The following is a 7,500-nucleotide window of genomic DNA, read 5'->3' as shown; positions in this document are numbered from 1 at the left end:
AGGTCAGAAGCATACCTACGTCAGGATAACCCCTTCTTTGAAAAACTTTGGTAGTGCTCCGAGATTCGAATCAAAATAATGAATCAGAGCACATGGAACCATCTCCCTTTCTTTCTGTCAAGAAAAAATATGGTAGACTAACTTATTTATAACAGTTAATGAAAGAGCCCAATGCAAAAAAATGCATGTTGGGTCTTTGAAACAGTTCAAATCATTTTGATAATAATAAGTTTGATCTGTTTTACCGAGAAGGTCTACGGTTCGAGTCCGTATAGCCCTATATTATTAATAATTCAAAAATAGAATCGTTTTCCTTTCCTCATTATTGTTTGTATTGTTTGTAATTGGCCACTTGATTTGGTTCATCATTAATGTCTTATCTTTGTAGATGAATTACATATGAAAATTTTCCTATTTTCCCATACAAAATCAAGAAATTAGTAATACTTCTTTTCTTTGGGATACCTACCCAATTCTAGTAAATTTTTGGAGTCAAAATCATGACATGAAACCGGTTAAAAACTCCACCATAACCCAATGCAAATCGAATGCACTAGTAAATCACATGGATCTAGGAACGACTTACTGTATTTTATTTGTGGACAAGCTAGAGTTTGAGAAACGAAGATCTTTGGTAACTTTCATTGTAAACATTCTCAAATAGGCTTTTCTGTTGGTATACCTTATCTAGTAAAGCACAAAACTAAAGTAGTCGTCTTCTCTTTCCTTCTTCAATCACTAAAAGTTCCTAAATGGAAATTCCGACTATATGTATCCTCTCTATATAAATATATAATATTTAATATATATTTATTATGGATATAATAGATATTATATAAATAGGATTATAGTGGATGAATCTTCAAACGAGACATGTACCGATCGACTAATCCGGTATATTTTCCACATTGATAGGAGTACGTTTATGTTTCTGCTTTACGAATATGATATTTTCTGGGTATTTCTAATAATATCAAGTCTTATTCCTATTTTGGCATTTCTAATTTCTGGAGTTTTAGCCCCTCTTAGCAAAGAGCCAGAGAAACTTTCGAGTTATGAATCGGGAATAGAACCAATGGGCGATGCTTGGGTACAATTTAGAATCCGTTATTATATGTTTGCTCTAGTTTTTGTTGTTTTTGATGTTGAAACAGTTTTTCTTTATCCGTGGGCAATGAGTTTTGATGTATTAGGGGTATCCGTCTTTATAGAAGCTTTAATTTTCGTGCTTATCCTAATTGTCGGTTTAGTTTATGCATGGCGAAAAGGAGCATTGGAATGGTCTTAGTTTTTGAATATTCAGACAATTAAAAAAAACATTGAGACAGTTATGAATTCCATCGAGTTTCCCTTACTTGATCGAACAACCCAAACTTCAGTTATTTCAACTACATCAAATGATCTTTCAAATTGGTCAAGACTCTCCAGTTTATGGCCGCTTCTCTATGGTACCAGTTGTTGCTTCATTGAATTCGCTTCATTAATAGGTTCACGATTCGACTTTGATCGTTATGGACTGGTACCAAGATCTAGTCCTAGACAGGCAGACTTAATTTTAACAGCGGGTACGGTAACAATGAAAATGGCTCCTTCTTTAGTAAGATTATATGAGCAAATGCCTGAACCAAAATATGTTATTGCTATGGGAGCATGTACAATTACAGGAGGGATGTTCAGTACCGATTCTTATAGTACTGTTCGGGGAGTCGATAAGTTAATTCCTGTCGATGTGTATTTGCCGGGTTGTCCGCCTAAACCCGAGGCTGTTATAGATGCTATAACAAAACTTCGTAAGAAAATATCTCGAGAAATCTATGAAGATCGAATTAAGTCTCAAGAGGAAAATCGGTGTTTTACTACCAATCACAAATTTCATGTTGGCCCAAGTACTAATACTGGAAATTACGATCAAGGATTACTCTATCAACCATCATCTACTTCAGAGATCATCCCTCCTGAAACTTTTTTCAAATACAAAAGTGCAGTCTCTTCCTACGAATTAGTAAATTAGGCCGTATACTTTTTTTGTACAGAATAACAAAGCAAAGAACGAGTGAATCTTCATCAATTTTTCATTGTAAATGGGAAATACTTATACAAATAAAAATAAAAAAATGGGGGGGGGAGAAGATGCAGGGTAATTTGTCTTCTTGGCTAGTCAAACATGGACTGGTTCATAGATCTTTGGGTTTCGATTACCAAGGAATAGAGACTTTACAAATAAAGCCCGAGGAATGGCATTCCATTGCAGTCATTTTATATGTATATGGTTACAATTATCTACGTTCCCAATGTGCTTATGATGTAGCACCAGGCGGACTGTTAGCTAGTGTGTATCATCTTACGAGAATCGAGTATGGTATAGATCAACCGGAAGAGGTATGCATAAAAGTATTTGCCGCAAGGATAAATCCTAAAATTCCGTCTGTTTTCTGGGTTTGGAAAAGTGCGGATTTTCCAGAAAGGGAATCTTATGATATGTTGGGAATTTCTTATGATAATCATCCACGTCTAAAGCGTATCTTAATGCCTGAAAGTTGGGTAGGATGGCCCTTACGTAAGGATTATATTGCCCCCAATTTTTATGAAATACAAGATGCTCATTAAATAATACGAAACTAATCTTCACTTCGACAACTCAAGATATTCAAATACATTTTTACGTTCTCTTATAGATATAGCATAGTAATTGAAGTCTCATTCATCTTATTATTATTGATTAAAAAAAATACAATTAGAGATTTGGTGAGATTATCCAATTTGTAAGATACTTATTTTGGATGAGCCACAAGCTAATAGGATGAACTAAATGAGTTCTGCATTATGAACTATGTATCACGCATATGACTTATAGATGTGCTTTAAAAAGTCACATAGGGTGAAATGAAGAAATATAATATGAAAAGAGAATCGGATTCTATTTGTACTGTATCTGAGATGAATCTTGGCCATCTCCCGCCTTTCAACTCCCCTAGACTAGACTTTTGGGTCTTATAAGGAACTAATTGAAACTTTCAAATATGTATAAAATAGGAATTGAACGCCAGGAGACAGAGTATGAACAAATAAAAAAGAAGAGGAAACAAAAGAAAATTCTTTTCTTTTACATATCTATATACATCCTTTACATATTTCTATAAATATCCTCTTTATCTTTACTTGTCTATTTTCGACATCTATAAATAGAGTAAAAAATATATATAGTTTAGTTAAAGGGTAGATTTCCAGACATCATCATGTATCAGTATTTTTCATGATCTATATTATTAATGAATCCGTAGAATAGATACTCATACAAATTCATGATGTGCCAAGAACCAGATTTGAACTGGTGACACGAGGATTTTCAGTCCTCTGCTCTACCAACTGAGCTATCCCGGCCATTTCCGACACATTATCCTTATTTTAATAGATGACTTTGGTCTATGTCAATTGTAAATAAGAAAAAAGGTATTCCAAAGTCTTCTTTTTGAAGATATACGAAATTTCAGGGCTTGGATAAGCCTTTCGAAGTTTCAGTACAGTAGACAGTTAATCATTCAAATTTCACAGATTACTTGCGCAAGGATGTTCGTTTGTACGTCTATCATATAGAATATATACCACAAGCCTTGTGATAAGAAATCAAATTTCCGCTCAAATACGCTTGTGAAAGAGTCGAATGAATGAGAAACATAACAAAGTCTGAATTGCTAATGAACGGATAAATAATTAAAGAGGCCAACGGGCCTTTTTAGGGTTTTGGGGATAGAGGGACTTGAACCCTCACGATTTTAAAAGTCGACGGATTTTCCTCTTACTATAAATTTCATTTTTGTCGTTATTGACATGTAGAATGGGACTCTATCTTTATTCTATTCGATCTGATTAATCAATTCTTCAAAAGATCTATCAGACTATGATGGAGTAAATGATTTGATCAATGAATATTCGATTATTTTTTCAACTTGTAGATCTTGGAATCGATTCATAACAATTCGTTCATTTTTATATATAATTTTATATATATATATAAATATAAATATAAAAAATTATAGAAATATAAAAAATAGAGATTCGAGTTGTCATTAATCAATATAGTATTTCAGTACGTAATACGTTTATCTTTCATCGTTTCTGGAGTTTCGATGGAAGGATTCATTCCTTTACTAACGCAACGTCGTCAACTCCATTTGTTAGAACAGCTTCCATTGAGTCTCTGCACCTACCCTTTTTTTTCGGAAAAAAGGATTTGGCTCAGGATTGCCCATTTTTAATTCCAGGGTTTCTCTGAATTTGAAAGTTATCACTTAGTAGGTTTCCATACCAAGGCTCAATCTAATTAAGTCCGTAGCGTCTACCGATTTCGCCATATCCCCCTCTTTTAAGATTAGTATCGCATTATGATGTCCTTCCCCGTTTTCTTTCATTTGTATTATACTGGAACCACTCAAGTCATTAGAATACCGATTCCTCTATTGAAAAGTGTTTCCTCCTATTGGATTTCTTGTCTATCTTCTTTCATCTCTCTCTTCTCTATCGGAGACCCATATTTGTTCCGATCCAAAATGATTCTATCATTTCTGTATCTGCAATTCAATATATATCAATATAGATAGATATATGAACATATATATTTGCCCCTCTTTCTATTATTTTTTTAGTAAAAAATTTAATACTTAAACGGTCGATTCCCTTGTTCGTCTTATCTTCCACCTTTCAGAATGAAAACATAGAAACGCTTCATTATCATCTCAATTGCATTAAATGCAATTAAGATTAACACATTAATTATTGATACACATCCATTTGATAAATAGATCAAAATTTTCTATCGCTATATTCTATTAATCGTTATATTAATTATTATGTTCTATAATAGAACAATTCCAATATTGAATATTTATTTGAAATGAAATTAGATTCTATATTCATATTAATTAGGAATAGCTAAGATCCCAGTAATTTAGTAAATTACTATGCATGTAACATTTCTGTTATGTGAGCCCGCTTAGCTCAGAGGTTAGAGCATCGCATTTGTAATGCGATGGTCATCGGTTCGATTCCGATAGCCGGCTTTTCTCTATTGATTTTATTTTTGACATAATTGATAAATCAAATAAATAAAGAAACGACTTCTTACCCTTTTTCAAAGGTCACCGATCTATGATGTCGTAGGAACTTACTTACCTTTATGACTAAAGGAGGGGTTCTATTTCTGTAGAACAAATCAAGAAAGGAACTCTTACTTTTTTATATCATTTACATATACAATAGGATCCGGATATTGATCCAAGTTATCTAATTATTCTTTGTTTTGTAGTACAATACTTTACTGGATTTCACTTCATTTATAATATTTATCATTTAGTTTTCATTTAAGTTTATGAAATTTAAATAAAATAAAATGTTTATGAAATTTAAATAAAATAAAATAAGGAGTCTTTATGTCGCGTTACAGAGGGCCTCGTTTCAAAAAAATACGCCGTCTGGGGGCTTTACCGGGACTAACTAGTAAAAGGCCCAAAACCGGAAACGATCTTAAAAACCAATCGCGTTCCGGTAAAAAATCTCAATATCGTATTCGTTTAGAAGAAAAACAAAAATTGCGTTTTCATTATGGTCTTACAGAACGACAATTACTTAAATACGTTCGTATCGCCGGAAAAGCCAAAGGATCAACGGGTCAAGTTTTACTACAATTACTTGAAATGCGTTTGGATAACATCCTTTTTCGATTGGGTATGGCTTCGACTATTCCTCAAGCCCGACAATTAGTTAATCATAGACATATTTTAGTTAATGGTTCTATAGTGGATATACCAAGTTATCGGTGCAAACCCCGAGATATTATTACAGCAAAAGATGAAAAAAAATCGAGAACACTGATTCAAAATTATCTTGATTCATCCCCCCCTCAGGAATTGCCAAAACATTTGACTCTTCAGCCATTGCAATATAAAGGATTAGTCAATCAAATAATAGATAGTAAATGGGTCAGTTTAAAAATAAATGAATTGCTCGTTGTAGAATATTATTCTCGTCAGACTTAAACCTAACTAAAAAACAAGGGTTCGGACAATTTCGTCCTCCCCTTCGCCGAAGTCTAAGTAAAGAGACCGAAGGAAAGTAAGGTTTTGATCCGGAAATTTTTCTATCATTCATCTATCATTGATCGGTAGGGGGATTTTCATCTCTTGTGCATTCTTTCCAGTCTTTTCGTTTCCGTACCACAAAAATTCGAAATAAAGAATCCATAAAGGTCTAACCGTTGGAATAATAGTATCGATTGTTATTTGATTTGATACATTGTGGTCAGTAACATTGTTGAATTAGTACGGAAAGAGAGGGATTCGAACCCTCGGTAAACAAAAGCCTACATAGCAGTTCCAATGCTACGCCTTCAACCACTCGGCCATCTCTCCTACAGAATGATTATGGCCCAGAAACCGAGTTAATAGTGAGTCATTAATATTCAATTTTTTTTTTGATAGGCACGTCCAACCAATTCTAACTATACAAATAATTTTTTTTTAACTATGTTTAATGGATACTTTTAGCTCATGATTCTATTTAGTTTTTTAAACTATGATTCCTTTTTTCTAAAAATTCGACTTTTACAGTTTTCGATTTTTCACCAACAACTGTTTATCCCATACATATATCTAGTCACAAGTTATGAATCATAGAATGATTATTCGATTCTTTTTGCTCTTTTTTGTATCATAATTCAATCAAAAAACTTCTAGAATTACCCCAGTCAGATAAATAAAATTCTTTTTTTCTTCAACTTCGCTGAAATCAGAATAGTTCTCTTCATTCTGATCCTACTACATTTGGATGAAATTTAACCGGATTGAAATATTTCTTCTCTTTTATTGATTCCTGTGAAATCAAAAAGAAACAATTTTAATATCGAGTGGGATTTTTTAATGAATCCGTTTTTATGTTATTTCGTACTATGCAATTCCTTTGTTTGTGGGATCATTTTCTCACGAGAGGTAATTAAAAGAAATTATAGAATGGGGTTGTTACCGATGCCTAGATCTGGTGGGATAAATGGAAATTTTATCGATAAGACCTTTTCAATTGTAGCCAATATCTTATTACGAATAATTCCGACAACTTCCGGGGAAAAAGAGGCATTCACCTATTACAGAGATGGTGCGATTTGATTTTTTTTTTTTTTCAATTTTCTTTACCGCTCTCCGTCTTAGTAGAAAGACACAGTATTCGGGATAGAAAGAAAACAATAATTGAAATAAATCTACGCTTCTTGGAGGTGCAATTTGAAAATCAAAAAATTCCTTCTGTCGTGTATCCCCGATTAATGTAACCTTAGATGCTAGAATTGTCGATTCTAGTATTAAGCGAAAGGTGTAACCTATGGATTAAGTCAACCCTACTCCACTAGTAAAAATATTCACTAGTAAAAATAGGTAGCAGAGGGGAAGAAGCACTACACCTAGGAATCAACAACACGAAAACTTTGTTATAAATTATACCTTTTCCTTATCGGGA

General features: G+C 33.2%; 3 non-coding genes across 3 annotated transcripts; 1 reads left to right on the top strand and 2 right to left on the bottom strand.

Annotated features, from left to right (window-relative positions):
- Positions 1-3,308: 3,308 nt before the first annotated feature.
- TRNAF-GAA (transfer RNA phenylalanine (anticodon GAA)) lies at positions 3,309-3,381 on the bottom strand. The gene has a single exon. It is a non-coding gene; the product is annotated as a tRNA-Phe (tRNA).
- Positions 3,382-4,984: 1,603 nt separating this feature from the next.
- TRNAT-UGU (transfer RNA threonine (anticodon UGU)) lies at positions 4,985-5,057 on the top strand. Its single transcript has one exon. It is a non-coding gene; the product is annotated as a tRNA-Thr (tRNA).
- Positions 5,058-6,317: 1,260 nt separating this feature from the next.
- TRNAS-GGA (transfer RNA serine (anticodon GGA)) lies at positions 6,318-6,404 on the bottom strand. Its single transcript has one exon. It is a non-coding gene; the product is annotated as a tRNA-Ser (tRNA).
- Positions 6,405-7,500: the final 1,096 nt, after the last annotated feature.

Source organism: Cucumis melo, unplaced genomic scaffold (genome assembly GCF_025177605.1).
Source record: "Cucumis melo cultivar AY unplaced genomic scaffold, USDA_Cmelo_AY_1.0 utg001023l, whole genome shotgun sequence".
NCBI classification, from domain to species: Eukaryota; Viridiplantae; Streptophyta; class Magnoliopsida; order Cucurbitales; family Cucurbitaceae; genus Cucumis; species Cucumis melo.
Note: the sequence above shows the minus strand (reverse complement) of the source record. Positions and strands in the feature narration are given on the sequence as shown.